Consider the following 26,926-nt stretch of genomic DNA (forward strand, 5'->3'; position numbering starts at 1 on the left):
GTTTGAAACACAAGCAGAGGAGAGGAGTTTCAGTTTCAGTTTCACAGCAGCAACAGTTGAGCTAAGCCACGCCCAGGCTACTTGCTGTCTCCTTCCTGCTTACACAGCAAATACTGTTTCAGTTTCCAAACAGCCCTTAACTCTCTCACACACTGACAGGATGCTGGCAGAGGCAGATTTCCCCCCCCCTTATTTTCCTCCCCCAAAACTAAGCCTGACCACATAGTTTCGTAGCGAAGCATGGTGATCGAGCTAGTAGACTTATAATGCTGACCCCAAGCCAATGATTGTGACTGTGTGTGTGTGTGTGTGTGTGTGTGTGTGTGTGTGTGTGTGTGTGTGTGTGTGTTGAATTACAGGCATTGTAAGCCAACTTATTTGGAAGGGACCAAAGTTGATTTGGGAGTGAGGAGTTAAGGCTCAGTTTAAAGATATTTCTATTCTGGCCTTTTATACCGCAAAGCAGCCCATGAGAACAATAGCACGCTTTCATCCCTGTTTCCCAGAAACGAGCCTGGAGAGAAACAAAGGCTGGGTTCTTACAATAGTCTAGACCAGGGGTCCCCAACCTTGGCAACTTTAAGACTAGCGGACTTCAACTCCCAGAGTTCCTCAGCCAGCAAAGCTGGCTGAGGAACTCTGGGAGTTGAAGTCCGCTAGTCTTAAAGTTGCTAAGATTGGAGATCCCTGGGCTAGACTGCCAAAAGATGGTCTTCCTGTTTACAACCGCCATATGTCGAGCGGACCAGCTCACTTCGCCAGAGCTTCATGCCACGGTCGTGTCTAGCATAGCCAAACACTGACGGAGGCAAGTCGGCGGACCGTCCGCAGGGGGGAAAAAAACACACACAATAAAACGTGGCTTTGGCTGCAGGGGCAGGACACCTCGAAGCCCTCGCGGTTGTTTTAATTAATTTAAACCATGGTTGTTTTTTGTCAGCGGTCCAGATCTAAACGCCGCGCCGGTGGGATGAGGTAGCAAAGCACAGAACATGACGGTCATCCCTTGTGACTCCGCGTTGTTGCTTTTCCGACAATAGGATTACTTAACGGGGGAAGGGGGTGGGAGAAGAACAGAGACGGTTGCGGCGCAGGCGCAGTGCGTTTGAACGCGAGTTACCTCTCTTTGTCCGTGCGAGCCGAGGCAAAAGTGGGTGAAAGTTAACCCGGTGTCATTGCTCTCCCCGGCAACGGACGCATGCGCAGCGAGGTTCCCTGAGAAAGGCTCCGTGTGAGGCGCTGAAACGGTGACAGGTTTCGCTTTGGACAGAAGGTCACCTGACCCGCGAGGTGGCAAGGAACGGAGCACGGGGACGCGCGCACCCACGGGGAAGCCCGAACCCACGAATTCCCCGTGGTTTACCCACGATGAAACGGGCAGAGGGGGTAGGGAAGCGAAAAAGCAGCAGCTCGACGCGTTGGAAGAGAGAGGAGGACTCTTCTGGGCTGTTGCCCTCGCATCTTGCAGCAGAAACAAGCTTTTAGAGTTTTACCTCCTGCATTTGAGGAGTATAGTAGGGGCTTTTTTTAAGAGGCATTCCTTGACTTACAACGGTTCATTTGAGTGACCGTTCAAAGTTACAACGACACAGTCCCCCCCCCCCCCAAAAAAAAACCTGTCTCATGACCATTTTTCACACCACCATTGCAGCATCCCCGATGTGGTTGTGGGATCGAAATTTGGATGCTTGGCCAACTGGTTCGTATTTGTGAGGGTTGCATTGTTCCCCAGTCAATGGGGGAAGCCAGATTCTTTTAACAACTAGGTTACTAACTGAACAGCTGCAATGATTCCCTTGACAGCTGTGGCTAGAAAGATGGTATAAAAAGGGGCAAAACTCACTTAACAAATGTCTCACTGAACAACATAAATTCTGGGGTCAATTATGGCCATAAGTGGAGGACTGCCTGTATTGTAAGATATTTTAAATTATTCCATTGACAGTTAACTGTCAGCCTCACACCTTCCATAGAGTTTGGGTATTGTAGTACAAGTTGTGGCAGGCAGAAGGGTACCTATGTGAGCAGTTTAGCAGCAGTGTAATTTTAAAAAGAGAAGGAAGATACAGCTGCTCAGGTTTGTTTTTGCCAGTGTAACATTAAGGAGCCTGTGTTAATTGCACTGAGGCTGCAGGTCCCAACATTTTCATTAAGATCCACCTGTAAGATGAGCGTTAAAGCAGTTACTAGTAGCCACCAGATACCAAAACTAGATAGATAGTTCACCTCTTGCAAAATTTCTAAATCCATGTGATTGCATGCATCAAAAACTACTTTCAATCAAAGATGTAAGGGTTCCAGTTTTGTTTTCTTTTTTATTTGGGTTCCTTTTTAAGTTGTTACCTGGCCAACAAAAAAGAAGTAAAACCTCTGGAATAATAAGCAACACTGTATTTCCAAAGTTATTTTAGGTTTTTAAAGGTCAGCACCAGCACCTTAAACTTTATTTGGTAAGCAACTGTCCACTAGCAAAGATTACTTAGTTATTGGCATAATGTAATATAAACTGTACATACCAGTTAGCAGCTGAGCTGTTTCCCACCAACTGTAATTTCTGCATCCTTTTTAATGGTAGAACTGTGCAGAGTGCAGTACACAGTGAAAATGAGATTAATCAATGCATGGATTACTATCAAGAAGGGATACGGATGGCACATTCCCAGACTGGAAGCCTGTTGGGGTGTGTGGGATGTGGGATTTGCCAGTCCCCAACATCAGTTTCCTATTACTGTAGAAGCAACACTATCACCATATACATGCTTAAATTCAGCTTGTTCTCTTTCTCATCTAGCCTTCCAAACTACAGTATATAACAGTTGCTTCAATAAAATTAGATAATAAGGAATAATGAGAGGTGATCAGGATGTTGATGGCACTCACTTTAACATTCTAAGTAACTTCTAGCAGGTTCATTTATATGTTGAACAGCATAAGAAACAAGATGGAAACTTTTGGTTACCATATCTCACTTGCATAGTTATTAAACCATGTTCCTCCATCGCCATTATCTGCATATAACCAGACAAGAGACTGGAACTACTTTAAAATAGTCCTTCCGAGATCTTGCCACACAATTCAGATGGATACCATATTGGTGATGACCATAAAGTCCAGGAGAACTAATAGAACCATATTCCCTCCATGAAGTATGACCTCATTATCCATTGAGATGACCCAAACTGTTTCAATATCATATCCCAACTGTAAATCTGAATGAAACTTATGTAAAGATCAAGACCACTGAAATGCATCTGGGAATTTGGGGCCATGACTTTTTTGATCACATTTCTTAGTAATAGAATATTTGAGACTTGCTCATAATTATATGGATCTCTTGGGCTGAGAGTTGATTTCTTCTGTAAAGGTCATTATTCCTTTATGGCAGGAGTGTCAAACTCACAGCCATGTGCTGGCCATGCCTACCCCTGGTTTAGTGAAGAGGGAAAAAGTCACCATATGTCACATAATGATAGGAGTTTGACACCCCTACTTTAAGGGGTGGGGAGGGATATTCCTCTCACAAGGAAATATTGGATACCCTATAGCGAGAATGGCAGCATATACATTTAATAAATATCTTTCTCTTAAACTGTAAGACTAGTCTTGCCTTATTGAATAAGTTAGGAAAGTCAACAGTTGGATAAACAAACAATGACCTCCATCTCTTCCCCACCTCTGTTCACATCTTCGAAGTCTACAAACTGAAAAAGAATCTAAAATAACAAGACAAGCCATGATCCAAGCTAATCTTTTATGATGGCCTTAATTCTGAGATCTGGACTGAGGCAAATCCAACAACAGCAATAGAAATCTCTTACAGTCAGCCACCCCACTGTTTTGGCTTTGTGTCTCCAAAATCTTTGTGGAGAAAATACATCAGATACATTGGCATGACACACTATAATTACCCAATTAACAACCAATAATATTAATCACTGTACTAATAGTCTAATAAATTATAGTCATCATGGTGGTAACTGTTGCCTCCTATTTCTAAGGCAAACTAATCCAAAATCTTTGCATTGGACAGCAATTGTTTTTCAGATATATTTGCTTTTGAAGGCATCTATGATAGCTCACTTGGTGAAGGGAAGGCTATTCTTTATTCAGTCTATTTGTCTTTATTCCAATAAATCCTCCTGTATCCACCCAAAAGCAGGAACAACAAACTACAATCTTTCCAGTGCCCCACTTCATTTTCCTTGGCAACTAATAGCTGCTTCTGGATGTTAGATCAGTATTTGGATAACATATCAAGCCATGATTAAGATGAGCTGACTACAATGCCATAATTAGTTAGTTGTGGCTACTAAGGATCTCTTCCTTAATCGCAATCAGGCTTATTGTCAAAGTTATTTGATAGAATTTTGCAAGAAGATAGCATTGCAAAATGAGTTTCATGGTCTCAGAAACATAACAACCTTTGCTGTTGTATTCATCTTAAGTATCTAGGGCAGGTTGATACATGCCTATCACTTGATTTCTTCTTAGCTGAATAACAAAGAATTGCCCTTTTCTCACATAATTTCTTCCACATTCCAGCACATTATTAGCTATAATATTGGAAGTCAGGGCAGGTAAAACAACTTTTCCATGTCCATCCATTTTGCTTATTTAATTTGCTAAGTTGAAGCTGTTTAATACATATCTCTTAAAATCTAAAAGACAGAGACAAGCCTAAGTATTTTTCAGTGTTAATCAAAAACAATGTGAACTAGAGGCCAAAACTATATCCCTTTATCATTTTCATTCTCTTCTACTGTTTTATTTGGTACAAAAGGTGAATGACTCCTTATAACCCTAAATTATTTCAGCACAAAGCAATTTAGCCATGGATTGCACAAAGCAGAACTCCAAAAGAAGAAGAAAGGCTAGCACAATAAAATACAGTATATTTTAAAGACTACAACAACATATTCCTCAAAAGTAGTTCAAAACCAGCTGTCCTTTAAGGAAAGTAAAACCTGTACTTGTATTAAGAAATAATATTTAGGGGACAAAACCCAAATAATTTGACATATTGCCAAAATTTGCACTTTGTATGCAGTGCACACCAATGCTGCTTGATGTCTCCAAGATGACACTCTTACTTCATGCAAATGATCGTATACATGTGTACTAATACTGATGTTTACCTTATTCCATTGTTCAATTGTTAGCAATCCCCACCCAATTGCCAGGAAACAGCTGAGTTGGAAACAGCTGGATTTTGGGAGGGCAATTTTATATTGCACAGTTCAGGAGGGATGAAAAGGTATCTGTTGACCTCTCACATTCTGGACATAAACTCAACTTCTCTTGGGATAACACTATAGGGCACTGTATGCCAAAACAACTAAACACTGCTGGACAATTAATTCTCTCAGTGCTATCTAATGTCTATTCATCCATGTAGTGTGGCTGTAGCATTATAATTTATCCTTATTATCTTTACTCCCCTTTTACTGCTATTTTTTATTCTGTTGCTTTGCATGTACACCGAGTGCTCTTGTACCAAAGACATTCTTTGTGTGTCTAATCACATTTGGCCAAATAAAGTATTCAGTTCAGTTCAATTATGTACATACTTTATAAACAGCAGTCATGTTTGTTACTTGTACCCCTTCCTACTGCTATCAGAATACAGATACAATGATCCACCACAGAAAAGCTAACATATATTGTTAAAAAGAAATTTCCAAGCACAGCAAATATTTGTTGCATGGACTAATTAATATTCAATTATTTCAATGTAAACCTTTGTTTATTTACTTATAATAATGGGTGAAGTACTCTCGTGAGTAGGCTAGCCAGGACTTGCTGTATCTCATATCCTCCTAAACCTTACATAATTTCAGGGAGTAGTAAGACATTTGTACTAGCTACTGATGATCCAAAGCCTATCTTAAAATTTCCACAAGGTTTTCTTCCCTGTGAAAGAGTTTCCTTTTTTCTCCCACATTGCTTTCTTTTATATACTCATTCTCAAGGTGTTTTCAAATTTCTGTTAATAAAGTTAACACCCTCTGGTTAAAAAAAACACTGGCTGAAGTGTTTTTTTTTTCTTTTCCACTGAATCTCATCTCTCCATACACTCTCTGCAGCTGGTTTATGTCAGAGTACATTGTATGAAACAAAAGCTTGTAATTAAGTAAACTGTGGGCTTTGAGCACAAGCCATGAACTTTATAGAGTGCTAGGCCAAGATTTGTCAAGTCAAATATTTACTGTGTATTTTGGTTGGAACCAGCTTTGACTTAAGTTTCACTGTAAGAAGTTTATTTATAGACACCTCAAGACAAAAAAAGTAAACTCTTTCCTGGACCTTAAGAGTGTAGGCAGGGAATTGCAACTTAATGTTTTTTTTTTTAATGTGGCAAAATTAATTCTTCCTACATATCAGGCTAGGCTGCATTCTTTCTTAGTGCAAAAAGTTTTGTTTTGTTTTTTAATACAAAGGAGCACTTGGTGGCACTATTCCTCGTCTGTTCTTCTCTTCAAGGAACGTAGGCCAAAGCTTCTCCTGTAGTTGCCTCCTGCTTCACAGCCCTGGGAGTGAAGTTGTTGCCTAATTGTAGCAGTTATTGCAATGGAAGGGGGAAATGATTAAGTATTGGAAAGTAATCCTATTTAAGTTTAACTTTTTTTCCTCTGGACCATGTCTACTTGTTGGGATCCAGCTTCCAGCATAGCAGTTGAAAGACTGTTTATAACTTTGGACCTAAAAAAGATTGCATACCATCCAGAGTGGAGAACATGCTGAATGAGAACGTCTATGAATGAATGTCCCTGGTGATTCTCAATCATCCAGATCATGTTTGTCCCAAAGGTGCTTTTCTGAAAGGCAACTGGGCTGTCTTGGTTTTTTTCCTTGAAAACGTTTTGCTTCTCTTCCAAGAAGCTGGGCTGAAGAAGCTTCTTGGATAAGAAATGAAATGTTTTCAAGGAAAAAAAAAACGAGAAAGTCCGGTTATGTTTTGGAAAGGCTCCCTCTGGACCTCCGTGAATGAAGCAATGCTGTACTGTATTGTGGGACATTGTATTTACAAGGTCTTAATCAAGCCAGATAAGAAGTAAGAATCTTGAGACTAATCTGGTCTGCTGCAGGAACAATGCACAAGGGTCAACCACTTCTCCCATCCCAAAACAAGTAACTTACAATGCACAGAGAGGAGGATGAGATTTAAGATTTCAATCTTTGTGCGGCTACAGATCGATGGCTTAAGTCTTAAAGTTTGATGTGTCCTTGAGTTGTCTGCCAATATTTTAATTTCAGTATCAGTCTGGAAAAGGCAGATACGGTAGTATTTTTAAAAATCAGACAGCTTAGGGATAACTCACTGGCTTTGCAGTCAGATATTTTTTAATGGGATTGATCTGAACATTTGCAATGTTTTTGCATTACCAGAAATTATTATTATTTGCTGTTATCATTTTTCTTTAAAGTATTTACTTTTTAAAGAAAAAGATGAGATACTTGAATGCTCAGATGTGCAAGCAATTGCATTGCATTTACTTGTAGAACCTGAAACAAATGGTTGCCTTCTGCTTTTGAAATGAAAGCCACGAATGATAATATTCAATCCTTTAATTTACATCTTAAATATTTCACTGACTCCACAGCTGCTGCTGCTGCCCTAGCCATCAGGAAAGTCTGTTTCTGAACAATGTTGGTGGCCAAAATAGCAAGATTATTACAGGAAAAAGAAAGGTTCTTGGGTGGCAGATTTGAAATAACATTTCCTCAAAGCAAATTCAACAACAAAACACATCCACCCCCTGTAGGAGAGAGAGAGAAAAAAACAAAGATATGTACAATTGATAATGCTGGATTTAGAAGCTAAGCAGGATCAGATGTGATTAGTGCTTGGATGGGAAGCTCTGGGAGTACCAAGCTGAAAGTCTAATTAAAAAGCTGAAAAACCTTCCAGAAAGAAGCAACAGCAGTCCGTTTTTCTATTAAGTAGATTCCTGTGGGGAAAGATCTGGCCAAAAGGGATTCAAAAACACTTCACAATATCAATGCAAGCACATGCATACAGTGTCTATAAAAAAAAAATCCAACAAAGAGGCAGTGATAGTAGCAACATCAGGAGCAAATACACAGAAAATACACATATCAACTAAATGCATAAAATATCAAAAAGATTAAACCTTACCACACATTGTCAATGAAGGGGAAGCATGAAATAGTATTCATCTTTCAAGAAAGGGAAAGTATAGTAAAACACACAGGGGCATGATCCTAGCTGGCCAGCAGGTCTCTTCTAGCAGCCATCTCATCCGAATCATGGCACCATCTGTCGTAGGAAAATTTCAATAAAGAGGTACACAGACGGATCACAAACAATATTTCTTTAAGATCAGAGGTTTATTTCATGAGCAATTTGGAACATGGCCATCATAACACAACTTACAGCAGTGGTGGCTAACCTTTTTGGGCTCCTGTATCGAAAATTGTGCTCACGTGCCAGCACCCAGAAGGCAGTGCACACGCCCCCCCCCAACGCCCCCTGCACATGCGTGCACTACCCCCCACTTCACTGTCCCCTTACCTGCACTGGGCATGCACGCGCCTCCCAGATGATTTTTGGCTTGTTTGAGGCCTTTTTCGCCTCCCAGAGGCTTGAGGAAAGCCTCTGCAGCCTTTGGAGGCCAAAACATGGGCCCATTTTGTCACTTCCGGTATTTCTGGAAATACAGGAAGTGATGGAACAGGCCTGCTTTTCAGCCTCTAAAGACTGCAGAGGCTTCCCTCGAGCCTCTGAAAGGCAGAAAAAGGCCTCAAACAGGCTGAAAATCAACTGGGAGGCACACACGTGTGCAGTGAGGTAATTTTGGCTGGGGCTCGTGTGCCTCATCTTTTTTATTTCTCTGCAAAAGCCAGGCTGAAGTGATTCTCAGTGGATTTGTCTTCTGTTAATTAGCAGAGAAGCAGCTACTTCAGACACCAAGGTGTCACGCTCCCACTGGTCGCCAATTAATTAAGATCATGCTTCCAACAGTTAATTATAAACAACTGCATGATGGCTTTTTGTGAGAATATGCCAGTGTTGCCAATCTTAGAGATGTTCCTTTCTGTGTTTTTATAAGAGCTGTGGCAAGCACCCTATCCTATAGGACAAATCCATTTGCAACATTCCTCTGAATCAAACTTATGAGATACTATCTTCATCTGCAACAAAACCAAAACAGTAGAACCAGCTTCGCCTAGTGGTTAAGGGACCAGGCACTTTAACCACTAGAAAATGGGAGGCTGTGAGTTCTAGTCTGACTTTAGCCATGAAAGTCAGCTGGGTGACTTTGAACCAATCTCTCTCAGCCCAACTCATCTCACAAAGTTGATGTTGGGCGCGGGGGCGGGGGAATAGGAGGAGGAAGGTGTGTTGGATATGTTTTCTAGCTTGAGTTAATGTGTAAAAATAAGAGTGGAGGATTATATCTCTCTATTTCTCAATGAAACAAAGAGAGATCGTATGGAATCTTTTACTTGGTATGTACAGCAGAGTATCTCCTAGCTGGCTACACAGATGGAAACCATGGGAAAAACCACACACCCGATAACTTCAGATTTTTCAAGAAAGGAAAGCTATCTACTCAACATCTTATGAAATTCAGATCCATATTTTTATGATCCCTTAAAGCTTTTCCCGACATTCAGTCAGCGTCATAGTGTAGTAGCCAGCAACATTAATCAAAGACTGCCACATAATTCAAGGGGGGTGGAGGAGTTGAAAAGGTCAAGGTTATTCTGTATGTCGTACTAAGAAATTCCAGTTGCAGTTAATTGGTTCTCATGATTTATGAAGTGTAGAAGTGGGAGGAGAGAAGGTGGATTCTGTGTAATGCTTGAAAATACTTTCACTTTGGAAAATTGCCTTAGACAGACCAGATCTGTTCCTAAATAAATCAGTTGGAGAGAATATGTCTCGGAGTGATTGATATCATGGATACTTGCTGGATGCCTTACAGTGGAGGGTTTTGATGGCAGTGACATTTAAATTTACTCCACCACACCCAGGATTGAATTAATAAACAGAAATGAGCCACCCCACTGATGAATTTATCAGCTAGCCTCCAGCCAAGGCTCTCCCGATGCATACAAGCCTATGTCTTTATTAAATAATTCTTGACATTTTTCTTTTTTGCCATTCCGCTCTGCCACAGATGACACTCAATGCATAGCAATAGCAATTAGACTTACATATCACTTCATAGCCTTTACAGCGCTCTCCAAGCGGTTTACAGAATCAGAACATTGCCCCCAACAACCTGGGTCCTCGGAAAGATGGAAGGCTGAGTCAACTTTGAGTCAGTCAGGATCAAACTCCTGGCAGTGAGCAGAGTCAGTCTGCAATACTGCATTCTAACCACTGCATGGCTCTTGCATCCACCTGACACACATACTCACCCTCCATCCCTAATTACTATACACATTAATATATTTTATCCAACAGCTAGTTTATTAGGCAAGAAAAAAATAAAGATGGCAACCTAGGGTTAATGAGCCAGAGGCTGCATTTCTCCAAGTTGAAATTCAAACATCTGCAGTTTTTGACTTATCATCATTCCATTTTTTAAAACTTGGAAAACTCCCAGCTGAATGTTTGAACTGAGCCTCTTAAAACACAGATTCCTTTTTGCACTGATCGTTAGATAAAAGGATCTGTGATGGATATAAACTGTCCCTTGGGACTGCTTCAGTGTTAGGAACCATCACACCATGTGGAAACAACTAATGGTGTTGTGTTCCTTGAGATATGATTTTATTGATCTGCAGGTTTCTGTTAATTTCTCATTATATCTTTTTTTCTGTCTCAGTACAATAGTCCTTGACTTACAACCACAACTGAAATCAGAATTTCCATTGTTAAGCAAGGCAGTTGCTAAGTGAGTCATGCCCAAGTTTACAACCCTTTTTTGCCATGGTTGTTAAATCACTTACATCACTTAAAGTTGTTAAATTAATTGCACAGTTGTTAAGCAATTCTGGCTTTCCCCATTGACGTTGCTGGGAAGCTAGCTGGGAAAGTTGCAAATGGTATTCACATCATTGCATGACACTGCAGCTGTCTTAAATACATGCTATTTGCCAAGCATCCATATTTTGATCACATGAATATGGAGATGCAGCAGTGGTTATAAGTGCAAATAGCAGCTGTAAATCATTATTTCCAGTGCCATTGTAACTTTGAACAATCACTAAGCAAGTCACTAAATTGAGAACCACCTGTAATTGAATTTGGCCCCCCAAAAAGATGCTGGTATTTTCCAATTTTATTTTCGTCTTTCTTTTCATCAGTCATTCATGAATATATTGATTCTAAACAGCCCCAAAGTGTTTTGATTGTTTCTAAGATATAACTTGTTAATTTTGCAGGTTTCTGTTAATTCTTCATACCCTTTTTCTGTCTCAGTAGTTAAATTTGGCCCAAAGAAAAATGCTAATATTGTTCTCATTTTCTTCTTTCCTTTTTTGGTAGAATCTATCTCATTCTAGAATGCCAAATTGATTCTAAACAGTCCCAAAATGTTATTATGAGTTCTAATGTATTACTAGCTAATTTCAAAAAGATGAAAGAAAATTGGGAAAGAAATCAGGGAAAAGACAGTATGCTTTTTGGAAAGAGTATGTATTCTGTTTCAAGTAATTCCAGCACACCATAATATTTCATTTGGTCAATAAACTTCTCCTTTAAGAAAACTTGCTCAATAATTACGAGGAGATAAAATTCTATTACTAGTGAAATATTGGAAGGGAGTGTGACATTGTTGGCATAACTATTTAGTTCTAATTCTGAACCAAATATTTCAAAACATAAGAGATCAGAAAAATTTGTCATTAAACTACATTTGCTGTGCTTGATTTTAACATTATTGTTTGCCGGCCTAACTACATACTGTATTTTCTCTTGGTTCAGTAAAATGAGCAGCATTATTTAGGAAGTGACATTAATGACCATCAGAATTAGGCTAACATTGAAAAATGCCTACCAATCTGAAAGCATCTTTTCTGGAAAGAAGCTGAAGTATTTCAGGGAAGGATAATAGTGAAATTCTTGAAGAAAAGAAAAGCGCCTGTCTATCCCTTCTTCTCATTCTTCCCTTCTCCCATGAGGTATCTTAAATAGGTACTTGATTACAATAGTAGGCATGTATTCAATAGGAAATGTTTCTTTTCCTTCTACAGTATTGATATACGACATTTCTAAAGAAGTTGCATTTGTAGAATATCTAGTAGATAGGCTTTCTAAAGGTGCAGAGATACACAATGTGTGTGAAAATAGTAAACCACCTATTAACAGATCTGAATGTTATTGTCCTTATGAAAACATAAATGGGAGCTAAATGCCACAGTGCTTTTTGACAACTTGCATAGCAGGGTGAACAGCTTAAAATGAATGCCTGTGTATAAAATCAACTAACATGGCTTAACCAGTTTACCCAAACGTGCCAGATACTCCCAGAGACACACAGCTTAGCCAGAATTTTAGCATGTCACCTTGTAAATGAAAACATAATAACATATCTTCCCTTACAAAGCCTCTATTGTTGTAGTCTCAATGCACCAGAAGTTTTTTTAAAAAGTGTAGCTGCTGGGATTAATCTGCATATATGTTGACAAGTATAGATCAATCTTTTGCTCTTGCAAGAGGTGACTACTATTAATAGATTTGAAAAATTCAAGTTGGCAATCTAACGGACTCTCCAGAACAATTGACATCAATTTGAATGAATGCAGAAAATAATGCTATAGATAGATAGCTTGATACCCATGCTTTGCTATGAAACTATGTGGTCAGGCTTAGTTTTTGGGGAGGAAAATAAGGGGGGAAAATTCTGCCTCTGCCTACCAGCATCCAACAGTATTCATCTGGCTAGCGCCCTGTCAGTGTGTGAGAGAGAGTTGAGGGCTGTTTGGAAACTGAAACAGTATTTGCTATGTGAGCAAGAAGGAGACAGCAAGAAGCCTGGATGTGGCTTAGCTCAACTGTTCTGTTCAGCTGCTTGGTGCTGTGAAGCTAAAACTGAAACTCCTCTGCTTGTGTTTTGCATTTGGAACAGATTTCTTTTCAGGTGGCGAGGGGGAGTAGAACTCCTTAGCATCAGAGCATGTTAATAATAATTTAGGAAATACTAATACTCTGATGGTCATTTCAAAAAATCCTTTCTTAGTGGGCACCTAGAAGCCAAGAAGGACATACATGCCTAATTTCAAGTTTGTAGGCTTTACGGTTCTGAAGATTTTGTGATGATGCGTGAGTTTCATTTGGATGGATAGATAGATAGATAGATAGATAGATAGATAGATAGATAGATAGATAGATAGATAGATAGATAGATAGATGATTTTCCAATGCTAAAATGGTGTAGAATGATGAATGCAAAATGAAGCAATTACTCAAATAATATAATCTGAGTCACTCAGAATTTAATGGTGGATAGATATATTGCAATTATTCCCTCCCAACTGAATCAACTCCCACATACCAGTAACCTATTAGCACAACAAAAATGAAGAATCTAATATCGGCTAATCTTCTCCCTGGTTTCTTTTAATTTTCAGGGATCTCTTCATAACACAGGGAACATTCAAATGTTATTTTTGGATGCCTTGCAGCTACTTCCCACAAAACAATACAAAAACAATTCCTCTCCCCAAGATAGGAACAAGGTTTTCTTTAAAAGCTGCTGAAGGCTTGTTGTTATCCTTTTTGTGAAAACATGATTTATTTGTGTGTGTAAGGAGGAGATTCTGAAGGTCAGCCATCTCAAAAGCAGTTTCTACTCCAGAGGTCTCCAAACTTGGCAACTTTAAGACTTGTGGACTTCAACTCCCAGAATTCTCCAGCCAGCTGATCAAACCCTAACCCTAACCCAGCTGGCTGGACAATTCTGGGAGCTGAAGTCCACAAGTCTTAAAGTTGCCAAGTTTGGGGACCCCTGTTTTACTCCATCAGATTTCCAAGTGCCACGAAAGTTCTGAACAATTCAACCATCTGTGTGTTATTCCTTGCATTTAATTAACATTGTTGTTAGGCTCTGATGAGGAAATGAGATTCCTTCAGATATTACCTGATTATTAATAACCAACCCTATGAAGATTGCCAAACTTAAGTTGTTCAACCAGTTACAGGTTCAAATGTTGAACGATTTATTATTAATACTGTACAGATAGTCCTCAATGTACAAAGTTCATTTAGTGATTGTTCAAAGCTACAATGGCATTGAAAATGACTTATAACCTTTTCCCCACTTATGACCACTGCAGCATCCCTATAGTCACAGGATCAAAATTCAGACACTTGGCAGCTGATTCAGATATATGATGGTTGCAGTGACCCAGGCTCATGTGATCATTTTTTACAACTTTTTAAGCTAGATTCACTTAACCATGTTGCTAATTTAACTGCAGTGATTCACTTAACAACTACAGGTCATAAAATGGGGCAAAATTAACTAAACAACTGTCATGCTTAGCAACTGAAATCTTGGTTCAATTATGGTTGCAAGTCAAGGACTGCCTGTATTAATAGACCAACCTAATCCTTTCTAGTTGTGACGGATTACGAAGCATACAATTCCTAGTTTATAGGGCAGACATGCAAAGATAAGCATGTATGTGTGTATGCATGTTTTACTTTGATACACATAAAGAGAGACAATTTGACAATCCCACTTTTTTTTTTGCTGTGCCTGAAAATAATAGGAAGACGTTACACATTTTTTCTAGAAAGTGATGTTGAAAACTGGACCCTGAACTATGTCAATTTTCCATTTTCCCTAATTTTCCTCCATATAGTTCATTGTAACCTGACTTCTTCAGCAGAAAGAGAAGGGAAATATGCTTTTCAGGAACACTGTTTGCATGCCAATCCAGACTTCAGATCACAGATTCACCAATCTATATGCCCATACAGCAGGGGTGTCAAACTCATGCCCCGTGGGCCGGATGTGTCAAATACTGGCTCTGCCCCCGCCCAGTTCAGCAAAGGGGGGCAAAGTCCTGATACGTTATGTGATGCTGCGAGTTTGATACCCCTGCCATATAGGAAGGATGGCCCTTGATCATATGTAAACTAAGACTATCCCAATCTTTTCATCTGGAGATAGAACATGCCTGATCGCTTTAAAACAAAGGAAGAACAGAACTGCAGAGAAGTTGATGGACAGTACTATAGTACTCAAAAACATACAGTAGGTTACTGATTTTTCTTGGCTAGATTGTGCTATATTCCTGTGTAAGTGATGAAATTGGATATAAATTTAGTTTGCATTTATATTACAGGGATGTTCATGAAGATGTAGCTATTCTTTTGCTTGTAGAATCTTCTCGTGAGCTATGATAATATTTCAAACTTTCTCCATATCTTTATCCGGGTCTCTTTACAAACACTTTGAGCTGAGAACTTTCCTTTTGTAGCCAACTGTTGCCATCTTATGGTCTATTTGGAGAACTATGTTTTATTTTGGATTTTCCTTTTTCTTTTCTTTTTTTAAATTAAACTGGCACTTTGTTTCCCATGACCTGGAGAGACCTGCAATTTGTGTAACACTGAATGTCTCTATTTAATATTTACACTTAAAGGGTATTTTTTCCATAAGAATTTTAAATTTTTGCCATTTTTTTTTCTAATAAAGTTTGATTTTGCTCATCTCCTGTGAGATTGGCTTATTTGCATAGGTGGACGGAAGGGATGAATCATCTAGACATGCCTTTCTATGTGACAAGGTCAAGGGATAGCAGCTAAGAAATTTTGTCTTTGATCTTTCAATTTCTAGAATTGTACAGAGTGTGAGATCCTGATCTTTCTCAGATACCAGAGTTGGGGATGGAATTGAGGCACTTTGTGGAAGATTGGTGGCAACAGGAACAACCTAGTGGTTAACCTAAAACAAGAATTAGGATCAGAATATGATCCAAAAAACTTCTAGGAGGGAAAGTTTAGTTCCTCCAGCCTCCTAACGTTTGTGTTTCAGCTATCTGCTGCAGGCCTATCCAAAACTCACTTTTTGGAAATGGTTGAAACAATCCTTCAACAAATCCATAGCTGTACTACCCACGGTAAGGAGCACTCCACTGGAAAGGGCTAGATGATAATTGTGGACTAGGTAATATATTCCCTTTGTTCCTAACTGAGATCAGCAGGAAGCCACAACTTGTGTGTCTAAGCATGCTGTTGCCAGCAGGACTTTGTATCACGACATTTAAATTCCATGTTTTTGTGAATACTTGTAGCGAGTGGAGAGTAAAGTAGATGACCTTGATGGAGATAGGCCAGATCCATTCCTAGAATCGGGAGGTGAGAGGTGTAACTCAAACCCAACTTTTTGTTAACTGCATTACTTGAAAAAAAGTTGTTGATGGGCAATTGATGGTCTGGTTAAATATGGAATACCTGGATCAACAGGTGATTAAATGTTAACAAGCCACCAGTCTGACCAAAGGTGACTGGAAGCTCTGACCCATATATCTTAGCTAGATGTACATTTTTAATTTCAGCAAATAGCAGCACTTGGCTGATCTGACCTTTAAAATTAAGAGTTGAGCTTAATTGGCAAGGCTGTGCATGCTTTGAAAATGATCCAGAACAAGCAGTTCAGACTTTATGAAGCACTCCTCTCTGTTCAGAAAAGCAGCTTATCATTTTTCAGGACTTTGTGTAAAAAAAAGGGGGGCACAGCTACTTTTTAACAGTCACATTAACTTTAAGAAGCTGACTCTTGAAAGCAACCACAACTTTTTTTCAGGTTTACATAAAAGCCTGAACAATAATGAGTTGTCTGGTACTTTTGTGAGGTTTGCAACTCATGAAATAGTGAAGATGATACATGGGTGTATTGCACATACCTAAAACTACCCACTTTGCTGCATTCTAGAACAGCTTATGGTTCTGGATATTCCTTCAGGGCAGCCCCATATAAACGCTCCTTTGGGATTTATTTACACAATAGATCAAGGAGGTTGGGATCCTTTGGAGTAAGAGATGAATAATTATATGTATAGGATTTCCAGCTGCTTTTTCCTCAAAATGGGTCACTCCCAATCTTTCAGTTATAATATTTTTTATTAGTTTATCAAAATATAAAATACAGAAATACAGGTAGTCCTTGATTTACAACCCTTCATTTAGTGGTTCAACTTACAACAGCACTGGAAAAAAATGACTTATGACCATTTTTGACACTTGCAATAGTTACAGCATCCCTATAGTCATGTGATCAAAATTCTGGGTCATATTTTTGCAGACTTTTGACAAGCAAAGTCAATGGGGAAGCCAGATTCACTTAACAACTGTGTTAAGTTAACTTTATAAGTGCAGCAATTCACTTAACAACCTTGGCAAGAAAGCTTATAAAATGCGGGGGAAACTTACTTAACAACTGTCTCACTTAGCAACAGAAATTTCAGGCTCAATTGTTGTGGTGACTCAAGGACTACCAGTACAAAGAAAAATGAAAATTATGGGACAATAGTGGAGGAAAAAAAGGAAAGAAGAAAAAGAAAAGCATTGACTTCCTACTCCTTTTGGTGCGGTAGAATAATATAATAACATCCAACCTCAACTTTTTACTTTTACATAATAATAAATAGTAGCTGTTTCTATAACAACAAACCTATCTAATCAACAAAACCCAAAATCAAAGTTTCATTGTTTCCAGCTCAAGCAAAGTCCAGGGTCTCACCCAATCCTGATTTTAAAAAAACAACAAGAAACTTTAATATGGAGAAATCTCCAGGTGTTGGCTTTTATCACTTTCTCAAGACATATATCTGCCTTCTGAAAGATTTGGGTGTCCCACAAAAACCTGCAAATCAAAATATTGACTACAGAAAAGTACTAATAACAAGAAAACAATAATATTAGATGCAAAAACAGTACTATATTGGTTGCATTTGTTGCTTGTCCTGTTCCATTTTTTTAAAATCTACTTTGCAGTCTTAACATATCATTCAAAGTCTAAAGGGAGTCTTCAGTCTGGAGAAAATTATACATCCCCTGGGCTAAAAACCATAACTAAAGGGACCAATTGAAAAGTTGGCAACTCAACTCATTTTCCAGAAGTCTTTTTCACAAGATGCATTTCTTGCATATGCATATTACCTCATTAATGGGATTTGGGGGATGATCACAAAGAGGTCATGATTTATTAGTAATCAGCTCACATCTCTGCCCGTTCTTAGTTGCAGAAAGAAAAAGGGAAACAGAAAAACAATTTCTCAAGAAGTTTGAAAAAAATAACACACGGTCATGGAAAATTAGACACTATAGTATGTTGGTGAAGGGTGCAATTTATTAGAAATACACTCTACTGTCACTTCACTCCAGAGGAAATTTTTTTTGCTGTTGTTCTACAAAGAGATTTTTTTTTACCATCCTTCCAAGATCGTCTCTGCAAAACAGACAAAGACATGCCTTGAGTATGTTTTGAAGTTTGGCTACCAGGCCTTAATAGTGTATACTTTTTACTGTTTGTTTATTTACGCACAGACACACACGGAGCCCTATTAAAAGCAGCCAAGCCAGGCCAAACTTCCATACATCTTAATCAATTTCAGTGTTTGCCTTATTTTTTCCCCACTTTGAAAACAATCAAAGGACCCATTATGTGTGTGGGGGGGAGGGGGAGAACTAAGGCGATAAGGAAAATCTATCATTTATTTTACAGCTGCTGAATGGCACTAGAAAAATCAAGTGGCAGTTTGAAATTTACCAGACAAAATGTGGTTGGCTCAGAATTTCTAGCCCCATCATTACCAGCTTAATTGGAGGTTTGACGGCAATCTAGTTTTATTATGCCTATGTATAATGCATTTAGGTGTACAGTAAATGTAGTACATACATAGATATATAACTTTGAATGAGGGCAACTAGAATAGTGCTTAGCAGCACTGCTTTGAAATGAAAAATAGGTTCCCCTCGCACATACGTGCTAGTCGTTTCCGGCTCTAGGTGGCAGTGCTCATCTCCATTACAAAGCCGAAGAGCCAGCGCTGTCTGAAGACATCTCTGTGGTCATGTGGCCAGCATGACTAAACACCGAAGGCGCACGGATCGCTGTTACTTTCCCACCAAAGTGGTCCCTATTTTTCTACTTGCATAATTACAGGCTTTCGAACTGCTAGGTTGGCAGAAGCTGGGACAAGTAACAGGAGCTCACTCCATTATGTGGTGCTAGGGATTCGAATCACCGAACTGCCAACCTTTCTAATCGACAAGCTCAGCGTCTTAGCCACTGAGCCACCGCATCCCTTCAAAATGAAGAATAACAGTCTTTAAATAATTTTTTATTAAAAAAAATTAAACAAGGGGATTTGTTCTCTAATATAAAGAGGAAAAGAAAAAGACATCAAAGAAAAAGCAAAAAGTCCAAGAAAATAAGAAAAGTAAAAAATATATTTAAAAAGGAAAGGGTGACTTCCAATATTCTTCATAGCAAGTATACTGTAGTTTAACTTCTTTCTCTAAAGTTACATAACATTACTCTCCTATCTATATCCTGTCTAGCCATCAAAACCATAGATTTTCATTTTTATGTAAAAAAGGTCCAAAACAGGATTTCAGTTACCAATAAAGTAATAATAGTCTTGAAATATTGGGAGAGAAGATGAGCTGATTACTAATTTACCGATTGGATGAATGGAGTAAAGGTGTATATTCAATCCTGAAGTGCTTACACTGCTTAAAGGGTGGCTTAACTGTAGGAATTGTTTTCTTAGCTTAAAGCAGAGGTCACCAACTGGTGTTCCACGGACCACTGGCGGTCCGTGAGAAAATTTTGGTGGTCCACAGCGAACCTGTGTCTGCAACAGGGGTGATACAGGGCTGCTTTGCTCCTGCACTAAGGCTCCGGTGACCGGGGCGGGGCCAGCCAGGAGTGGGGTTTGAGGGCTTGCTGAGCCCTGCATTGTCTTAGCTAGGGGATCCCCCGAGACCCTGTGACCCCCCAGCAGCCCACCCCTGCTCCCATCCCACATGAAAATACTTTCGAAATGCCCGTTTCCTCTTAAACCATTGTGGTGGTCTCTCATGAAAAGAAGATACTACGCAAAGTTGTCTTGGGATGAGAGCGCAGAGAGAACTCCGAAACCCTTCTTTTATTAGAAGCAATCTTTGTTAACGTAGCAATTTTGTTAACGTCCTATCACAAACGCATTACATCACACAACATGCACTGATCATTCGCATAAAGCATACAAGGCTGCAGAGTAAGTTTGCTACAGTTCTGGTTGAGAAATGGCAACAATTTGTCCTTGCTCTTTCCTCCGTGTTCCAGCCAACCACCAGAAGGCTCCGTTGTCCTAGCACGTACACAAAGAACAAAGAATCATAGTTCCCACATCTCCCCTGTTTTTCCTTTTTAAGAGACAGGGAGTGTTTTAGTCCCAACAATAGTCTTTGTCAGGCGCGTAGCAAGAGTGCTGTGCATGCTGATGTTATCCATGGCGTTCGTGACTTCTTGTCCTCGTCTGGGTTGTCACAGGTTGGCTCTCCTATCTCATCTTCGGATGGCAGTGGTTCATATGTGTTAGTTATTTGTTGATTCCAGAGAGCCATTACCTGCGCAGTGGTTTTTTTCTCAGCCAAGAGGGATAAACTGTTAGAAATAGTGCGTACAAAGATGGGTAATACACAAGGCAATACAAGACATCCCGCAGCAATCATACCAATGAGCGCTACAATAGCTTGCAAACCAGGCAATTTTGGGAACCAAGATCCAAACATGTCTCTTAAATCAAGACCTAAAAAACGATATTGTGCCCCCTTAGATTCAGGTAAGTGAGTGTACAAGCAAATGGGATTACATTTGTCAGTGGTACATGAAGTAGAGTTTGATTTAACAGTGATATTAATATTTTGAGGGCCTCTTACTTGAGCAGAGTCAATAGGTGGGGTGTACCAGTAGTTGTAAACAGTGGTGGCCCCCATGTTAGTCCCGGACACCTTTTGAAAGAGATATTTATTTTCCTGTAGATAAGATCTCTGCCAGCTGTGTGAGCCGCAGGTAACTCCTGCAGCGTCGTTAGGACCTTGACCTTTGCCGATGGCAAGGCAAGCATCAAAGCATACTGAGGTGTTGGTACCCCCCCCCCCGAGTGACATTATGGGTTAGGTACCCATTTTTTGTTTGACTGGTAGAGAACATTCCTGCAAGATCAGAACTGGAGCCACCTTTGTATGCATAGACATATAGGGATGCTGTAATGGGTCCCACTGCCTTGGGCTGCACTCAGGCTTCAAGGTACGATAGATCAGGGTGGATTGGGTTTTCGTTCCGCTGTGAGTAGTTTTGATGCAGGTGTCGCAGGAGGATGGGGTGGCTGTCGTATCGGCAGGAACGATGTGGAAACCCAGGAGGCAAATGATGAATGCAGCGGGCAGCTTCATGATGCTGATGTAGGCAAGGCTGGTTTGGGTAGAAAAGGCCTCACTTGTCGTCCGGGGACCCAGGTGGTGGCGTTGTTGTAGGAAACAGCCGCGTACCCTCGTCCCCAGGTTATAAGTTCAGCTGGCCCGTGCCATGTGCGATCTGGCAACTGTCGAAAGTAGACTGGAGGTCTAGGAGCATCCTTGGATGGAGAGCAAAAGTGTTGAGAGGTGGCAGAAGAAGCAGGTGTGCCAGACTCATTCAGGAAATTCAGTGTAAATAAGCACAAGTTAAGCTTGTTTTGCAGCGTGGGTAGCTCTGGGGTGAGTTTCCCCATCGAGTTTTGAACTTTGTCAAGAGCATTCTTTAGGGTTAGATTGGCTCTTTCTACTACTGCCTGCCCTTGAGAATTGTATGGAATGCCAAATTTGTGCAAAATGCCCCATTGTTTACAAAAGGTAGCAAAGTTGGTACTAGTATAGGCGGGGCCATTATCAGTTTTTAATTCTGAGGACTTTCCCAGGCACGCAAATGACTGGATGCAATGGTTAATGACATGTTTTGTGGTCTCTCCTCTTTGCGGGGAGGCCATGATGAACCCTGAGTATGTGTACACTGAAACATGGATATATTTCCATGGTGCAAAAGGCACATACTGGGTTACATCCATTTGCCAAATTTGGCAGGCTTTTAAGCCTCTGGGATTTACTCCCATTGGCAGGGCAGGGGCTTGCTTGCTGCAAGTAGGGCATTGTTGAATAATTGCAGCAGCCTCTTGGGCGGTGATTTGGAATTCCTTCATAAGAGCCCTTTTATTTTGATGAAAATAGTTATGACTGTCCCAAGGGGTTAGGGGAGAAAGAGAGAAAGCAGATAGAATAGTAGCAGTGGATGTGGCTTGTGCAGAAATATTAAGAGCATTAATAGGGCTATTATATTGAGCTGTGGGAGCAGCAAAGGCACCCTCTCCTGCCAGTTCATTTGCGGTAAGATTCGGATTTTGAGCTGCCAATAGGCGACAATGATGGAGAAACTCCGATTGCCATACAACAAATTGAGTCCCTGTTAGAGTCATATGAAAAAGGCTGTGCCAATCAGCTGGGATCATTATATGGGCGTTAGCCATCATTCTAAATAATCCCATCGTAAATGGAGCCTGAATACCATACATTTGTACAGCTTGTTTGATATCCTTGATTGATTTAACAGGGATGGGTTCCCAGTGCGGGATGTTTTGTCCCTGCGCGTTCTGCGCATAAACTAACGGGAACGCCGATGGGCAGTCAGAGTGATCTAACTCACCAGTTCTAACTCCTGCAGCGATGGCGGCATGAACCGCACCCATAGGAGGGGGTAAGGCAGGAGAGGAAGGCACAGAAGGGAGAACAAGAGAAGAAGAAGAGGGATTGGGTGAGGGGGGGTCAGGAGAGGGGGGAGGAGGTTTACCGACCTCATTTGCCTCCAGGGGGGCAGTCGGTTTAAGAGACACAGGTGCCACAGCGGGGGGCAAGAGTTGTACAGCAGGATTCACATAGGGAGGGGGTCCAGAAAGGGGGCCAAGTAGGGGTTGCTCTAGAGAGGAGAGAGCCTCAAAAACCACCCTCCAAGCAATTAATATAGACGAAGGGGCCCTAGGACTTGCATGAAGGTATTTTCCAATCTCCTTCCATATTGTAGTTTTGATACTGCCTTTAGCCGGATAAGAAGGGCAGTGTTGCCAAATGTATTCTAGGAGTTCCTCAATAGAGGTTTTTGGGAGGGGTCACGAAGGGAGCCCCCCTTTTTAAAGGTAAAAAAATTTCGTTTGGTCAATTCTCTGATTTCCTGAATGTGAGCTGCTTGCTCCTTAGAGAATCTACCACCCATACTCACGAGGGATCCGTTGTCACCAGCAATTCAAGCGGATAAGGTGCACCAAGTCTATTCCAGACGATGAGAATGTGTGTGCCAAAGATGTATCTCTTTTGGGTGGATCACGTCGGGGTCACCAGTTGTGGTGGTCTCTCATGAAAAGAAGACACTACGCAAAGTTGTCTTGGGATGAGAGCGCAGAGAGAACTCCGAAACCCTCTTTTATTAGAAGCAATCTTTGTTAACGTAGCAATTTTGTTAACGTCCTATCACAAACACATTACATCACACAACATGCACTGATCATTCGCATAAAGCATACAAGGCTGCAGAGTTTAAGTTTGCTACAGTTCTGGTTAAGAAATGGCAACAATTTGTCCTTGCTCCTTGCTCCGTGTTCCAGCCAACTACCAGAAGGCTCCGTTGTCCTAGCATGTACACAAAGAACAAAGAATCATAGTTCCCACAAACCATCGATGGTCATAGGTGTCACCTGGTCCAAATCCAATTGCATGGCAACTGGCCTGTATTTCAGACAATTGCAGTGTCCTGTGATCATTTCCTGCAATCTTCTAACAAGCAAAGTCAATAGGTAGCCAGATTCACTTTGCAGCTGTTTTACTAACTTAACAACTGCAGTGATTCATTTAACAACTGCGGCAAGAAAGGCCATAAAATGGAGCAAAACTTATTTAATAATTGTCTCACTTAGCAATGGAAACTTTGGGCTCAGTTGTAGTTGTAAGTTGGAGACTACCTGTATATTCATCAGCACTCCTCCAACTTTTCCCTACAATCCTGTGAAATTGGTTGGATCAAAAGGACCAGTGATGGGCTGAAACTGGTTTAACAAGTGGTTTGGTGAGCGCACGTGTGCAGCGTTCAAAAACCACCCATTTGAAGCTTAAAAACTTACCTTCTATCTGTAAAACAGCTGAGGCGTGGCAATCATCTGTGCCACGCAAACCAGCTGAGCTAAAAAAACAGGAAAGGGCTGGAGCGGATGCGCGGGGCCAACTGCTCACCGGAACTACCAGTTCATTAGATTCTGATGATGGACTTCAGCCTGGGTCACTCTACTTTCAGTCCTGTCTCTTCAGTATTATACTATCCTGGCTTTCAACATAGACAACTTTATTTGATGAGGCTTTTTAAATGGAGGGATGGAGAGGCTTGAAAAGCAAAAAAATATATACTTTTTGAATTCTTTTTGGTGCTGCCCTCTAAAATTGTTTTGAAACTTTCTGCAATATACTGTATTTTTTCGCAGTATAAGATGCACCTGACCATAAGACACCCCTAGGTTTAGAGGAGGAAAACAGGCAATGACAAAGACAGAAGAGGCGGAGTTCAGCACTGTAAAAGGACCCCACCACCGTGTCCTGTATTTTGCACTCCATAAGACGTACAGACATTTCCACCCACTTTTGGAGAGAAAGAAGTGCATCTTATGGAGCGAAAAATGCAGAAAGTGCCTTTTTTCATGTCCATTTATTGACTTATTTTATATGGGTTGGTGTTTTTATTTAAGGCCTGATCTGATCCGAATTGGTCTGAATGTTGACAAGAAGCAAATATTAACATACTATGATATTGAAGTATTTTTAATCTGTCTCCCATGTAACCTGTATTTACATAACTAGCCTGTCTTCTCCTCCCTTTATTGGTTCTGCTGTTATTGTTCAGTCATTCAATTGTGACTGACACTTCGTGACCTGCTGAATATCAATTTGCCAGGCCTATTTGCCAGCGAGTACTAAAAATACAGCAGCTCAACAAATTTATGCAGCTAAATTAAGATTGCTAAGGGAAAAAAAGCATGCATACAGCTTTCTCTCTTTTATCTTTTCTTGCCTAGGCCACCATCCATCAACCATTCTCCATCTGGCGCCTCCCGGATATATTGGGTGACAATCGTCACATCCCCAGATAATTTAACCAAAGGCACAATGTTGCTAGAAGATGCCAGCTGGATACCATATTTGCATACTTGCACTATGCTTGCTGCTGTTTTTATTGGGATTTTTTAAAAAAGTTCTTCAAAACACACTTTGACAAACAATCCAGTATTAGAGACCACGTGCTCTTTTCTTCCCCGTATAAACAATTTCAAGCTTAATCCTCACCTTAGCAACCCATTTGAGAGACATGACCCAGAGGCTTTTCACACAGGAAGTCCTTTGCTGTATGTGAACCATTTTTAATTTCATGGAAATGAACCTGCCAGAAGGATAACAGCATTTTTCACTCCTCCAGCGTTCCTCTTTCCCCCAAACTTCTTTTTTTTTAAAATCCCACTGAGTAACTTCAATCTACTCAGCTCTAAAGTTGGCATAAATTTACTATTTGGGGTCTCATAGCCTTGAATTTCAGTAGTATCTTCACACTTCTCCTTCCCCCTTCCCTGCTGCCAGTGCCAAGCATTGGAGCTTAGTCATTGTGCTTCACTGAATTGCAGTCCAAGTTACTAAAGACAAAGTATGTCAATCCAAGACTGCAACACGCTAACTTGGGGCTGATTGACTCAGAGTTCCTTGAATTAACTCAATGGACCTGGATCCACATGACTCAGTAGCCATACATTTATCACATGCACTAGGTTCACCAGTCATATTTGAGTAAAATGTGATTGGGAATATTGGAAGTAAGCTAGTTAGACAAACACAAGTCTGCAATTACAACGTTTCACTGATAAGTGTATTAATACTGTGTTTAAGAACCATTGAGTTAAATGAAAATACATGGCTATTCATGACTATATTATTACTTATTACTTAGGATTGATCACATAGTCAGCCAGGTGTTCAGACTGGGTTTGACATTTTTGTCCAAATATTGTCCTTCCCAAGCACCTGGGATAGGCAAATGTTCTTTGATGGTGTTAAAGGTATTACAAGGATGCAAGCTGCTTATTTTTATATAAACACATATGTTTATAGAGGTTGATATGTTCAAAGTTTTCTTTTGCAATTGACTGATGGTGAATGTATCAATGCCGATGATCTTCAAGTAGTGCTCCAGGTGTTTTGGAATTGCACCTTGGGCTCCTATTACTATTGGTATTATTGTTGCTTTCCTTTGCCACAGTCATTCTATTTGTAGGTCTTTTTCATTTTGTGGTTTTCTCCAGTTATTTCTCTTCCATTCTGCCATCTCCAGAAATTGCAATGTCTACTTTCCAGATTTTTTTCTTTTCTTATCGGCCATTGTTAAATCTGGAGCGTTATTTGGCATAACATAATATGTTAGAATTCTGTTCTGTTTGAAGTCTAAAGTCCCAGCCCACTTTATCTTCTTCATTTTCTGCTGCTTTATGATCGTATCTAACCTTGCTTAGAGGCAAATGGTATTTCTTGCAGATATTCCGGTGCGCCTTTGTTACTACTTTGTCATGCTGTTGTTTTGTAGTCAGTTTACTTGCGATTATTATTCTTATCATCTGTTCACAACAACGTGAAATCACAACTGCCAGTGCTTTAGTTGATGTTGGCCTTCATATGCACTGAGTTTTTCCCAAGAACCTAGGAAACTTTAATGCAGGGGTGTCAAACTCGCATCATCACGTGATGTAGCACGTGATGTTTTTCCCCTTCGCTAAACTGGGCGAAGGGGAATGGCCAGTGGGGATGGCCAGCTGTAATGCATCTGGCCCCGCGGGCTGCGAGTTTGACAGCCCTGCCTTAATGTTTCAATATAATATATGTTGGATCTAACAAGTGTGGCCT

The 26,926-nt window shown here is 40.3% G+C and overlaps 1 long non-coding RNA gene across 1 annotated transcript; it reads left to right on the top strand.

Moving 5' to 3' along the window:
• The first annotated feature begins 1,290 nt into the window (after positions 1 to 1,290).
• Positions 1,291 to 25,283, top strand: LOC148127247 (uncharacterized). Its single transcript, XR_015741475.1, has 3 exons — positions 1,291 to 1,386; positions 5,160 to 5,254; positions 25,060 to 25,283. It is a non-coding gene; the product is annotated as an uncharacterized LOC148127247 (long non-coding RNA).
• Positions 25,284 to 26,926: the final 1,643 nt, after the last annotated feature.

Source organism: Pseudonaja textilis, chromosome 2 (assembly GCF_049901715.1).
Source record: "Pseudonaja textilis isolate UNSWEBS1 chromosome 2, rPseTex1.2, whole genome shotgun sequence".
NCBI classification, from domain to species: domain Eukaryota; kingdom Metazoa; phylum Chordata; class Lepidosauria; order Squamata; family Elapidae; genus Pseudonaja; species Pseudonaja textilis.